Source organism: Scyliorhinus torazame, chromosome 4 (assembly GCF_047496885.1).
Source record: "Scyliorhinus torazame isolate Kashiwa2021f chromosome 4, sScyTor2.1, whole genome shotgun sequence".
NCBI lineage: Eukaryota > Metazoa > Chordata > Chondrichthyes > Carcharhiniformes > Scyliorhinidae > Scyliorhinus > Scyliorhinus torazame.
In genome coordinates, this window is record NC_092710.1 from 128392162 (window position 1) to 128407802 (window position 15641).

General features: G+C 50.0%; 1 protein-coding gene across 1 annotated transcript in view; it reads right to left on the reverse strand.

The window, feature by feature from the left end:
* Positions 1-15641, reverse strand: part of LOC140410474 (CUB and sushi domain-containing protein 1-like) — a 3392839-nt gene that overhangs the window by 1023647 nt on the left and 2353551 nt on the right. The window lies entirely within an intron of this gene.

Below are 15641 nucleotides of genomic sequence, written 5' to 3' on the forward strand. Positions count from 1 at the left end.
GCTCCCCTGCTGGACCAGGCACCCCCTACAACACACCCCCTTCCGGTTGGTGAGCACCTACCGCGCACTCCCCCTTGCGCCCCTCCCTTTACACACCGCCGGCGCCGGCACCGCTACCCCCGGCCCTGCCTAGTCCACCTGCCCCGACCCGGACCAAAGCTCCGACCACTGTGCTCCCGGATGTGCCCTCAACCGGGACATCCGTGCCCGCCGCACCACCACCCGATCCTCCATTGAATTGCTGGCAAGAGTGCAGCTACAATATTTCACACTTGTCACAAACCCCCATCCTGTGTAACAGGAAAAACTAAACTATTTGCATTCTCATACATTTGTATTGTCATGATGATGAGACACATGTGTGTGTAATATCAATCTTTAATTACAGCAGCTGGTCCAATATATATATATATATATATATAGATCTTCTATAAATGACTCAGACACTACCTTCACATGGTCACCACAGGTTACCTTACATATCTGGCATTACAAGTTGGTCAAGTCTGGATATGTCAAGGTAAATCTCCTATGGAATATTGCACCTGCTGATGTCAAGAATTACTTTAAAGATAAAGTGAAACTTGTAAACTGCTCTTGTCATTTGCATTTCTATCAAGCTACCTTTTAGGCAGAGGTAGAAAGTCTACCGGACAATGGCAGCACGGTAGCATTGTGGATAGCACAATTGCTTCACAGCTCCAGGGTCCCAGGTTCGATTCCGGCTTGGGCCACTGTCTGCGCGGAGTCTGCACATTCTCCCCGTGTGTGCATGGTTTTCCTCCGGGTGCTCTGGTTTCCTCCCACAGTCCAAAGATGTGCAGGTTAGGTGGATTGGACATGATAAATTGCCCTTAGTGTCCAAAATTGCCCTTCGTGTTGGGTGGGGTTACTGGGTTATGGGGATAGGGTGGAAGTGTTGACCTTGGGTAGGGTGCTCTTTCCAAGAGCCGGTGCAGACTCGATGTGCCGAATGGCCTCCTTCTGCACTGTAAATTCTATATATATCTATGTAATTCTATGTATAAGGTAATATGTTCTTTCTAGCTCATCACACAGAAGAATGGTCTATTCTGGGGTGATTGCTGGAACATTAAAACAATTAATTACAAAGGATATAACACAATAGCCATGGTATGTCCAGGCTTGAGCTAATCATTCACCTTCTGTGCAGTACGCAACTCCTTATGGGGAGAGAGGTCATGTGACCAGAATAACCATTTTTAAATGTATTGAATTACAACATCATGTTTGCTTTTGACAGTCTCGAAGAAGTTGTCTGTAAAAGGAGCAGCAACAGTATCTCCCCGTTCTCAGGCTCAGAGCCTATCACTGTTACATTTTTGCATGAATGACAGAGTGCATTTCAATTGAAAGGGTTGATGTGTACAAATGTCATACTGGGACACTCCAAAATCACCAGAGTAGCGTTTTCAGGGAAACAGACCAGCACCAATGTTTGAAAAACTGCCTCAACCACAGATAACAGCAAAGGACTCATCAACAGTGAACTCACGATTTTTACCTTTTATCATCAAATCGTAATTAGATCAAACATAATGACCTTACTCTGCAGTATAAATTGTAATTTTGCATGTGTCAGTGTGTGTGGTATCTAATCTGTGTGTCTGTGTGCATATGATTGTCTATCTGCGTGTGTGTGCATGTGTGTGTGTTGCAAAGGATTGGATGTATGTCTTTTTAAATATCTTTACCTGGATACGTTTTTAGCACAATATAAACTAACCCCTTTAAACTCCAGAAAGCCGATTGGACTGAATTATTTGCAATCAGCACATAAATGGTTAAGAATGGATTCTGAGTTAAAGCCATCATTCTCATAAATTACAAAAAAACCTTGTTTCAACGAATCAAGGAGTGAGAAAGAAAGGGCCAGTCCTGACAGGTCTCCTCACTGAGTGTACAGTATCCGTCAAGCTGAGCCTCTGGCCAACATTACATAAAGTGTCTTCATGACATTTGCTGCCTCTGCCCCAGCTCAGCTGCTCAGCTGAAACCATTGTGGGTACACCTTTTGAACCTCCAGATTCAATGGGGGCATTTTAATCCCCAAGAACAGGTTGGGAGTTAAAATAGTTGATTCTTGGATCACAACTGCACTTCTGGATATTAATGGATTCGTGTTTAGATGCCCACATACTCACTGCAGCCAGCACCTTCATTAGTATGCATATGTGTGTATGTTTGCAGGGGGGAGTGGTGTTGGGGTTTGGCACAGCACTTATAACTAAGGTCTTTATGGGCTCTCCTTAAGTTGAAGTTCACTAAATCTTAAATTAAATCTCACCAGCACAGGTTTCTGGGGCTCAGGAAATCCAGGCCAGAATTTTACAGCCACCGGTGAACCATTGAAATCTCCCTTCACATCAGTGGGACCAGAAGATCCCACTAGTGTGAAAGGCTATAAAATTTCAGCCCCAGTTGCTGAAGTTAAGGCTAGAATAACAGGATGGAATTGATAAGTGCTTTTCCAGCACTGCCAAGGAGAGCTGCAGTGCTTCCTCCTGGCACCTTCAGCCTATCCAGTAAACCACCAGGGATCACAATTGGATAACAACTCCCCACACACCTCCCCCAATTCTTTCAACTTGTTTCCTATTCTCCGCTTTAAGGGGTGCAGACCAACTTTGAGCAGTGTAATCTAGATTTAAGTGGTTCCAGGCACTCACGCTATTAGCCTCCTCTGACACATCAAGCCAATGAACAATGCAACTAGATCCGACATGAAAATGAGCAGACATCATGAAGTTGGCATGTTGCCTGCATTGTAATCAGTGGTGTGGGTTAACCATGCATTGTGCTCCCTTGCCCATTTTCCAGGGCTAATCAATTTAGCGACACTGTATACTAAATTAGCTAAACCTATTGATATCCCTGCAGATTGAATAAATTGCATGAGATCATTTTGTAATTTCTGATAAACGACTTTATAACCTCATCTGTTTTCTTCTCATAGATGCATTTTATATTATGGTGCTGACAGCATTATTGTTTTGCGAGGAAAACGACGTACTCTACCTCTCCCAGTCGTAGACACCAAATCTCATTAGAATTATAAAATTATGATTATTTGCGCAACTTTCCCATTACAAATCAAAATTGCAAATCCCTTTGGAAGTTTACCAGCACGCTGACATGATTCTCTGATTGACAGTTCACAGAAACACTTGGTAAATCTGCTTAAATAGAGAAAGAACTGATTAAACTGTTTTACTAGGACGACAAGTTCATTGGCAATAACTGTTCCACAAACTTTATCCTTATGTGCTCTGTGAAAAAGATTTCTAAATTAATCCTAGCTCATACCAAATTTGAAGAGAATTCTATGTCTTCTATATTTGAAAAGCACCACTGGTCGAGCACGCTCTTACTCCCGAGTAAAATGCATAGGTTGCAGAAGCATGAACCAGACTTTCATGCAAGGACAATTTTTTACTCATATAGTAGGGGAAGCAGTTAAATTTGATGTTGAGGTTAACAATACAATCAAAAGCTTTAGTTCACACAGAATGGTTGTGATAGCACAATCTCTCAGGGCAGGAGTTCTGACTGCAGCCAATGGCCTGACAGGGGATGGCCACAGTCACAACTTGAGGTCTTATAGAACATAGAGTGCAGAAAGAGGCCATTCAGCCCATCGAGTCTGCACCGACCCACTTAAGCCCTCACTTTATCCCTACCCCTGGAACCCAATTACCCCTCCTAATCTTTTTGGACACTAAGGGCAATTTAGCATGGACAATCCACCTAACCTGCACGTCTTTGGACTGTGGGAGGAAACCGGAGCACCCGGAGGAAACCCACGCAGACAGGGGGAGAACGTGCAGACTCCGCACAGACAGTGTCCCAGCGGGGAATCAAACCTGGAACCCTGGCGCTGTGAAGCAACAGTGCTAACCACTGTGCTACCGTGCCGTCCACTTGTGGAGCAAGGGGCCAAATATTCCCCAACCCATCCTCAAGCAGCTGCGGCTTGGCCAAATTTCCCGGGATGTTAAAACCTGGACCTTCACCATTCGGGTCATTACCAGATTGCGGTTGATGACGTTTGCAGTCACCTGGAGGGAGCGCCATCGAGATGTGGGGCTGACATCAGTTTGTGTTTTCCAGTAGGGATTGCAGGCAAGCTTGTTGTTTATTTTTTGAGGTCTTGTGCCAGTGGGAATGCTTGGAGGGAGGCTGCAACTTTCACACCGTCTTCCTGTTAAAGTACGTTTTCCAAACTGAAAACCTGCAGTCGAACGCCGTTGAGAAGGTGAGAAATCATGGCCAGTGAACTCCCAGTCCAAGCAGTAAAAACCCACTGGACAAAATGTTTAGTTCTACGAATGGAGCAAACTGAATTCTAAAAAACTATAACCTTGAACTCTGTGACTTACAGTAAACTTTCACCACAGTCTGAGTGAGGGATATTTTGTGTCTGCCTTGTGACACAAAGATGAATTGAGGAATATCACCAGTTTCAGGGATCCAGAATGGATAGTGAGGAGAAACGCATATTGTGACTTGGAAACAAAGTATCAGAGGACCTGAATGTTGTTGATGATACTCTATCATTTGACACTAGAGGTCAGAGTTAGGCATTCAGTGTTAGTTGTGAAGAGAACAGAAATAGTGGCTCTAGATTAGAAGAAAGGAAAATAAAGCAACATTTAACATCGCCATCCCAATCCACCACTGTCAGTTTTTCACCACTTGCCGCAAGTTAAAAATCAACCCTTTTCTGTTAGCTCGGTTTACATCAAACCAGTTAATTCTGTCTGTAGCACCAGCACCATTTCCAAAGTTTTTCCACCTCTCCCCAAAACCCGTTCCCAATTTCTCCGATATCTGAGGATACCTAGACCGCCTGAGCAAAGGCACCAGGCTGGAGTTCCTTGGCTCAGCTACATGTCGTTATTTCCATTTCACCCCGCCGGCGGGATTCTCCATTACGCCGGCCGGTCAATGGGGTTTCCCATTGTGGAGCAGCCCCACGCCTTCGGGAAACCCCCGGACTACCGGCAAAATGGAGAATCCCAACGGTAGAGAATTCAGCCCAAGGATTTCTGAGTTTTTGCCACTCAAATTCAGAAGTTCCAACTGACTGAGTCACCACCACCATTCAGATTCAGAGCTTTGATTCAGCTACTTCTGTCAAATTTCCTTCTTCTCCTTGTCCACCAAACCAAACTTCTCCAAACTTCCTACTTGCTCCCTCACGCACAACCCATGTCCTCTTCCAGCTTCTCTCCTATCTCCATGCATGGTCCCTCTGCATTTGTCTTGTCCAAGATCTACAGCTTCTGATTCCTTGACCACTTTCCCACTAAAATGCTGACTCCCTAACTTCCTTTCCTGTCCACCTCCTTTCAAAACAGCTAACCATCAACCTTTTGGCAGAAAAAGAGGCTGATGGACAACCACAAATCACAGTCTGTGTCGCTGCGACTACGATGCATCACTTTTCTTGTGTCTCTGTACCTCTTCTGCAGCCCCTGTTTTGGTTGACCTTTCTTCCTAATAACGTCATCGCAAATAAGAGAAGTAGGTCACCTCATCCAACAAGCCTGCTCCGTCGTTTCATAAGGTCATGGCAGCTTTGATTGAGGCTTTACCACTTCTGTCTGTCCCTTGTTAACCCTTGACTCCCTTGTCAATCAAAAATCTATCCAACAGGAATATTAAATAATAAGCTAGGAGCAGGGTTTGAACCTGCATGGGGAAACCTCAGTGAATTTTAAGTCCAACGCCTTAAACAGAGTCTCATATCTACCCCAGTGCCTTTCCTCCATTGCCCTCTCTTGCTTTCAGTCAAACCTACACACTCCAGTGATGATTTCTGTTCCTGCCCTGTACATTTACTCTGGAGTGCCCCAAGGATCTGTTGATTAATCGTTTCTACTCCTCATCTTCCTGCTGCCAATCAGGTTCCGTATGTACACTGATGATTCCCAGCTCTACCTTTCCAGTGCTTGTGTGTTTTCATCCTGTTCACCACACATCCAGGCCTGGATGAGCGGTACCGTCCTCCAGTTAAACACCAGCAAGACCAAGCCCATTGTCTGTGGGCTATGCCACAGACTCTGTGCCCTTGCCTCCAAATCCATTCTGATCCTCAACCACTGCTCCAGGTTGAAGCTGAGTGTTCAGAACTTTAGAATCTATTCAATCAAAACCTGAGATTCAAATTCCGTATCCCAGTCTGCACCAAGACTGCCTAGTCCCACCTGGGTAACATCATCCATCCTCACCCTGCCTCAGCATATCAGCAGTCGATACCCTCGTTCCTACTTTTGAACCCTCCAAACCTGACACAATTCTTTGAATCCTCATCTAGCCAGCCTCCTATTCACCTTCTGGTGAAGTCCAGCTTGTACAGAACCCTGCTGCTCATATCTTATCCCAAACCAGGTCCCGGTCGCCAATCACCCTTGCATTTATTGATTTACATGGGGTTCCCAAACATTTCCTGTCTTAGAGAGATGGTGGCATAATGGTAATGTCACTGGACTAGTTTTCTAGAAGCCGAGGCTAATACTTCGGGGCATAGATTCAAATCCCACTACGGCAGCTGGTAGAATTTAAGTTCAATTAGTACATTTGGATCGTAAAGCTAATCTCAGTAATCGTGACGAGGAAACTAAGATCAATTGTCGTAAAAACCCATCTGGTTCACTAATATCATGGAGGGAAGGAAATCTGCCACCCTTACCCAGCCTGAACTACATGCAGCTTCAGACCAACAGCATTGTGGTTGGCTCTTAACAGCCCTTTGAAATAGCCAAGCAAGCCACTCAGTTCATGAGCAATTAGAGATGGGCAGCAAATGATGGTCTTGCCTGCAACGTCCACATCCCATGAAATAATTTTCACAGTCTCCAGTACAGCAACCCTTCACGAACTCTGCAATCTTCCACTGAGACCGTTTGTACATCCTGGCCTCCCCCAACCTATCATTTGCTGTTCTAAAACAGCTGTACACCTCTGCCTCTTTCAAATACCTTTGAGCAAAAGTTGAAACAAAAAATGGCCTACGAGGAGAGATGGATGAGGAATGCTACAGTGACAATCTTTCCAACTTGGTTAATGTTTAATTTTCACTTGGGGGGGGCAGAGGGAATGCTTGTTAGAAGTGGCTTCTGTAATGGAAATAATTCCTGCGAATCTCCGCTTTTATTTAGCTTGTCAACTTCATTTGCTAGTCCATGATTACACTTTTGGCAGCGCTTGTCTGAGTTTGTTAATGGCACCAGGGTCTGTAACAATTTCAGAGTGCGTTGAAATGTCAGCAACTTGAAACTGTTCCCAAATCAGGCTGCAATTACAGTGCCTCATATTACGTGTACTACCTCCGACATCAGCAACAGTACTGCAATACAGAGAGAACTTGCTAATGTTTCTGGGGCCAGAGGACTATTGCCATGCCAACACAGGTAAAACATTTCATAAAATGACATAGGATTTACAGCATGCAAACAGGCCATTCGGCTCAACTGGTTTGTCTCAGTGTTTCTACACAGAACCCTCCACCCACTCCATCTCACACAGAACCCTCCACCCACTCCATCTCACACAGAACTCTCCACTCACTCCATCTCACACAGAACTCTCCACTCACCCCATCTCACACAGAACCCTCCACCCACTCCATCTCACACAGAACTCTCCACCCACTCCATCTCACACAGAACCCTCCACCCACCCCATCTCACACAGAACTCTCCACCCACCCCATCTCACACAGAACTCTCCACTCACTCCATCTCACACAGAACTCTCCACTCACCCCATCTCACACAGAACTCTCCACTCACTCCATCTCACACAGAACTCTCCACTCACTCCATCTCACACAGAACTCTCCACTCACTCCATCTCACACAGAACTCTCCACTCACCCCATCTCACACAGAACCCTCCACCCACCCCATCTCACACAGAACTCTCCACCCACCCCATCTCACACAGAACCCTCCACCCACTCCATCTCACACAGAACTCTCCACCCACTCCATCTCACACAGAACTCTCCACCCACTCCATCTCACACAGAACTCTCCACCCACTCCATCTCACACAGAACTCTCCACCCACTCCATCTCACACAGAACCCTCCACCCACTCCATCTCACACAGAACCCTCCACCCACTCCATCTCACACAGAACCCTCCACCCACTCCATCTCACACAGAACCCTCCACCCACTCCATCTCACACAGAACCCTCCACCCACTCCATCTCACGCAGAACCCTCCACCCACTCCATCTCACACAGAACCCTCCACCCACTCCATCTCACACAGAACTCTCCACTCACTCCATCTCACACAGAACTCTCCACCCACTCCATCTCACACAGAACTCTCCACCCACTCCATCTCACACAGAACTCTCCACCCACTCCATCTCACACAGAACTCTCCACCCACTCCATCTCACACAGAACCCTCCACCCACTCCATCTCACACAGAACTCTCCACTCACTCCATCTCACACAGAACTCTCCACCCACCCCATCTCACACAGAACCCTCCACCCACTCCATCTCACACAGAACTCTCCACCCACTCCATCTCACACAGAACTCTCCACCCACTCCATCTCACACAGAACCCTCCACCCACTCCATCTCACACAGAACCCTCCACCCACTCCATCTCACACAGAACCCTCCACTCACTCCATCTCACACAGAACCCTCCACCCACTCCATCTCACACAGAACTCTCCACCCACTCCATCTCACACAGAACTCTCCACCCACTCCATCTCACACAGAACCCTCCACCCACTCCATCTCACACAGAACCCTCCACCCACTCCATCTCACACAGAACCCTCCACTCACTCCATCTCACACAGAACCCTCCACCCACTCCATCTCACACAGAACTCTCCACTCACTCCATCTCACACAGAACCCCCCACCCACTCCATCTCACACAGAACCCTCCACTCACTCCATCTCACACAGAACTCTCCACCCACTCCATCTCACACAGAACCCTCCACTCACTCCATCTCACACAGAACTCTCCACCCACTCCATCTCACACAGAACCCTCCACCCACTCCATCTCACACAGAACCCTCCACTCACTCCATCTCACACAGAACTCTCCACCCACTCCATCTCACACAGAACCCTCCACCCACTCCATCTCACACAGAACTCTCCACTCACTCCATCTCACACAGAACCCCCCACCCACTCCATCTCACACAGAACCCTCCACTCACTCCATCTCACACAGAACCCTCCACCCACTCCATCTCACACAGAACCCTCCACCCACTCCATCTCACACAGAACCCTCCACCCACCCCATCTCACACAGAACTCTCCACTCACTCCATCTCACACAGAACCCTCCACTCACTCCATCTCACGCAGAACTCTCCACCCACTCCATCTCACACAGAACCCTCCACTCACTCCATCTCACACAGAACCCTCCACCCACTCCATCTCACACAGAACCCTCCACCCACCCCATCTCACACAGAACTCTCCACTCACTCCATCTCACACAGAACCCTCCACTCACTCCATCTCACGCAGAACTCTCCACCCACTCCATCTCACACAGAACCCTCCACTCACTCCATCTCACGCAGAACTCTCCACTCACTCCATCTCACACAGAACCCTCCACCCACCCCATCTCACACAGAACCCTCCACCCACTCCATCTCACACAGAACCCTCCACCCACTCCATCTCACACAGAACCCTCCACTCACTCCATCTCACACAGAACTCTCCACCCACTCCATCTCACACAGAACTCTCCACCCACTCCATCTCACACAGAACCCTCCACCCACTCCATCTCACACAGAACCCTCCACTCACTCCATCTCACACAGAACCCTCCACCCACTCCATCTCACAAAGAACTCTCCACTCACTCCATCTCACACAGAACTCTCCACCCACTCCATCTCACACAGAACTCTCCACTCACTCCATCTCACACAGAACTCTCCACTCACTCCATCTCACACAGAACCCTCCACCCACTCCATCTCACACAGAACCCTCCACTCACTCCATCTCACACAGAACTCTCCACCCACTCCATCTCACACAGAACTCTCCACTCACTCCATCTCACACAGAACCCTCCACCCACTCCATCTCACACAGAACCCTCCACCCACTCCATCTCACACAGAACTCTCCACTCACTCCATCTCACACAGAACCCTCCACCCACTCCATCTCACACAGAACCCTCCACCCACTCCATCTCACACAGAACTCTCCACTCACTCCATCTCACACAGAACCCTCCACCCACTCCATCTCACACAGAACCCTCCACCCACTCCATCTCACACAGAACTCTCCACTCACTCCATCTCACACAGAACCCTCCACCCGCTCCATCTCACACAGAACCCTCCACCCACTCCATCTCACACAGAACCCTCCACTCACTCCATCTCACACAGAACTCTCCACCCACTCCATCTCACACAGAACCCTCCACTCACTCCATCTCACACAGAACTCTCCACTCACTCCATCTCACACAGAACCCTCCACCCGCTCCATCTCACACAGAACCCTCCACCCACTCCATCTCACACAGAACTCTCCACCCACTCCATCTCACACAGAACCCTCCACTCACTCCATCTCACACAGAACTCTCCACCCACTCCATCTCACACAGAACCCTCCACCCACTCCATCTCACACAGAACCCTCCACTCACTCCATCTCACACAGAACCCTCCACCCACTCCATCTCACACAGAACCCTCCACCCACCCCATCTCACACAGAACCCTCCACTCACTCCATCTCACACAGAACCCCCCACTCACTCCATCTCACACAGAACTCTCCACCCACTCCATCTCACACAGAACCCCCCACTCACTCCATCTCACACAGAACTCTCCACTCACTCCATCTCACACAGAACTCTCCACTCACTCCATCTCACACAGAACCCTCCACCCACTCCATCTCACACAGAACTCTCCACCCACTCCATCTCACACAGAACTCTCCACCCACTCCATCTCACACAGAACCCCCCACTCACTCCATCTCACACAGAACCCCCCACTCACTCCATCTCACACAGAACTCTCCACCCACTCCATCTCACACAGAACCCTCCACTCACTCCATCTCACACAGAACCCTCCACCCACTCCATCTCACACAGAACTCTCCACCCACTCCATCTCACACAGAACTCTCCACTCACTCCATCTCACACAGAACTCTCCACCCACTCCATCTCACGCAGAACCCTCCACCCACTCCATCTCACACAGAACTCTCCACCCACTCCATCTCACACAGAACTCTCCACCCACTCCATCTCACACAGAACCCTCCACCCACTCCATCTCACACAGAACCCTCCACCCACTCCATCTCACACAGAACCCTCCACTCACTCCATCTCACACAGAACCCTCCACCCACTCCATCTCACACAGAACCCTCCACTCACCCCATTTCACACAGAACCCTCCACTCACTCCATCTCACACAGAACCCTCCACTCTCTCCATCTCACACAGAACTCTCCACCCACTCCATCTCACGCAGAACTCTCCACCCACTCCATCTCACACAGAACCCTCCACTCACTCCATCTCACACAGAACCCTCCACCCACTCCATCTCACACAGAACTCTCCACCCACTCCATCTCACACAGAACTCTCCACCCACTCCATCTCACACAGAACTCTCCACCTACTCCATCTCACACAGAACTCTCCACCCACTCCATCTCACACAGAACTCTCCACCCACTCCATCTCACACAGAACCCTCCACCCACTCCATCTCACACAGAACTCTCCACCCACTCCATCTCACACAGAACTCTCCACCCACTCCATCTCACACAGAACCCTCCACTCACTCCATCTCACACTGAACCCCCCACCCACTCCATCTCACACAGAACCCTCCACCCACTCCATCTCACACAGAACCCTCCACCCACTCCATCTCACACAGAACCCTCCACCCACTCCATCTCACACAGAACCCTCCACCCACTCCATCTCACACAGAACTCTCCACTCACTCCATCTCACAAAGAACCCTCCACCCACTCCATCTCACACAGAACTCTCCACCTACTCCATCTCACACAGAACTCTCCACTCACTCCATCTCACACAGAACCCTCCACCCACTCCATCTCACACAGAACTCTCCACCCGCTCCATCTCACACAGAACCCTCCACCCACTCCATCTCACACAGAACCCTCCACTCACTCCATCTCACACAGAACCCCCCACCCACTCCATCTCATACAGAACCCTCCACTCACTCCATCTCACACAGAACCCTCCACCCACTCCATCTCACACAGAACTCTCCACCCACTCCATCTCACACAGAACTCTCCACTCACTCCATCTCACACAGAACTCTCCACCCACTCCATCTCACACAGAACCCTGAACTCACTCCATCTCACACAGAACCCTCCACTCACCCCATCTCACACAGAACTCTCCACCCACTCCATCTCACACAGAACCCTCCACTCACTCCATCTCACACAGAACCCTCCACTCTCTCCATCTCACACAGAACTCTCCACCCACTCCATCTCACGCAGAACCCTCCACCTACTCCATCTCACACAGAACCCTCCACCCATTCCATCTCACACAGAACTCTCCACCCACTCCATCTCACGCAGAACTCTCCACCCACTCCATCTCACACAGAACCCTCCACCCACCCCATCTCACACAGAACCCCCCACCCACTCCATCTCACACAGAACTCTCCACCTACTCCATCTCACACAGAACCCTCCACCCATTCCATCTCACACAGAACTCTCCACCCACTCCATCTCACGCAGAACTCTCCACCCACTCCATCTCACACAGAACCCTCCACCCACTCCATCTCACACAGAACCCTCCACTCACTCCATCTCACACAGAACCCCCCACCCACTCCATCTCACACAGAACCCTCCACCCACTCCATCTCACACAGAACTCTCCACCCACTCCATCTCACACAGAACTCTCCACCCACTCCATCTCACACAGAACTCTCCACTCACTCCATCTCACACAGAACCCTCCACCCACTCCATCTCACACAGAACCCTCCACTCACTCCATCTCACACAGAACTCTCCACCCACTCCATCTCACACAGAACTCTCCACTCACTCCATCTCACACAGAACCCTCCACTCACTCCATCTCACACAGAACTCTCCACCCACTCCATCTCACACAGAACTCTCCACTCACTCCATCTCACACAGAACTCTCCACCCACTCCATCTCACACAGAACCCCCCACCCACTCCATCTCACACAGAACCCTCCACCCACTCCATCTCACACAGAACCCCCCACCCACTCCATCTCACACAGAACCCTCCACCCACTCCATCTCACACAGAACCCCCCACCCACTCCATCTCACACAGAACCCTCCACTCACTCCATCTCACACAGAACCCTCCACTCACTCCATCTCACACAGAACCCTCCACCCACTCCATCTCACACAGAACCCTCCACTCACTCCATCTCACACAGAACTCTCCACCCACTCCATCTCACACAGAACTCTCCACTCACTCCATCTCACACAGAACCCTCCACTCACTCCATCTCACACAGAACTCTCCACCCACTCCATCTCACACAGAACCCTCCACCCAATCCATCTCACACAGAACCCTCCACTCACTCCATCTCACACAGAACCCTCCACCCACTCCATCTCACACAGAACCCTCCACTCACTCCATCTCACACAGAACCCTCCACTCACTCCATCTCACACAGAACCCTCCACTCACTCCATCTCACACAGAACCCTCCACTCACTCCATCTCACACAGAACTCTCCACCCACTCCATCTCACACAGAACTCTCCACTCACTCCATCTCACACAGAACCCTCCACTCACTCCATCTCACACAGAACTCTCCACCCAATCCATCTCACACAGAACCCTCCACTCACTCCATCTCACACAGAACCCTCCACTCACTCCATCTCACACAGAACCCTCCACTCACTCCATCTCACACAGAACTCTCCACTCACTCCATCTCACACAGAACCCTCCACCCACTCCATCTCACGCAGAACCCTCCACCCACTCCATCTCACACAGAACCCTCCACCCACTCCATCTCACACAGAACTCTCCACTCACTCCATCTCACACAGAACCCTCCACCCACTCCATCTCACACAGAACCCTCCACCCACTCCATCTCACACAGAACTCTCCACCCACTCCATCTCACACAGAACCCTCCACTCACTCCATCTCACACAGAACTCTCCACTCACTCCATCTCACACAGAACTCTCCACCCACTCCATCTCACACAGAACCCTCCACCCACTCCATCTCACACAGAACCCTCCACCCACTCCATCTCACACAGAACTCTCCACCCACTCCATCTCACACAGAACCCCCCACCCACCCCATCTCACACAGAAATCTCCACCCACCCCATCTCACACAGAACCCTCCACCCACTCCATCTCACACAGAACCCTCCACTCACTCCATCTCACACAGAACTCTCCACCCACTCCATCTCACACAGAACCCTCCACCCACTCCATCTCACACAGAACTCTCCACCCACTCCATCTCACACAGAACTCTCCACCCACTCCATCTCACACAGAACCCTCCACCCACTCCATCTCACACAGAACCCTCCACTCACTCCATCTCACACAGAACCCTCCACCCACTCCATCTCACACAGAACCCTCCACCCACTCCATCTCACACAGAACCCCCCACCCGCTCCATCTCACACAGAACCCCCCACCCGCTCCATCTCACACAGAACCCTCCACTCACTCCATCTCACACAGAACCCTCCACCCACTCCATCTCACACAGAACTGTCCACTCACCCCATCTCACACAGAACCCTCCACCCACCCCATCTCACACAGAACTCTCCACCCACTCCATCTCACACAGAACTCTCCACCCACTCCATCTCACACAGAACCCCCCACCCACTCCATCTCACACAGAACTCTCCACTCACTCCATCTCACACAGAACCCTCCACCCACCCCATCTCACACAGAACTCTCCACCCACCCCATCTCACACAGAACCCTCCACCCACTCCATCTCACACAGAACTCTCCACCCACTCCATCTCACACAGAACCCTCCACTCACTCCATCTCACACAGAACTCTCCACCCACTCCATCTCACACAGAACTCTCCACCCACTCCATCTCACACAGAACTCTCCACCCACTCCATCTCACACAGAACCCTCCACTCACTCCATCTCACACAGAACCCTCCACCCACTCCATCTCACACAGAACTCTCCACTCACTCCATCTCACACAGAACTCTCCACCCACCCCATCTCACACAGAACTCTCCACTCACTCCATCTCACACAGAACCCTCCACCCACTCCATCTCACACAGAACCCTCCACCCACTCCATCTCACACAGAACTCTCTACTCTCTCCATCTCACACAGAACCCTCCACCCACTCCATCTCACACAGAACTCTCCACTCACTCCATCTCACACAGAACTCTCCACCCGCTCCATCTCACACAGAACCCTCCACCCGCTCCATCTCACAC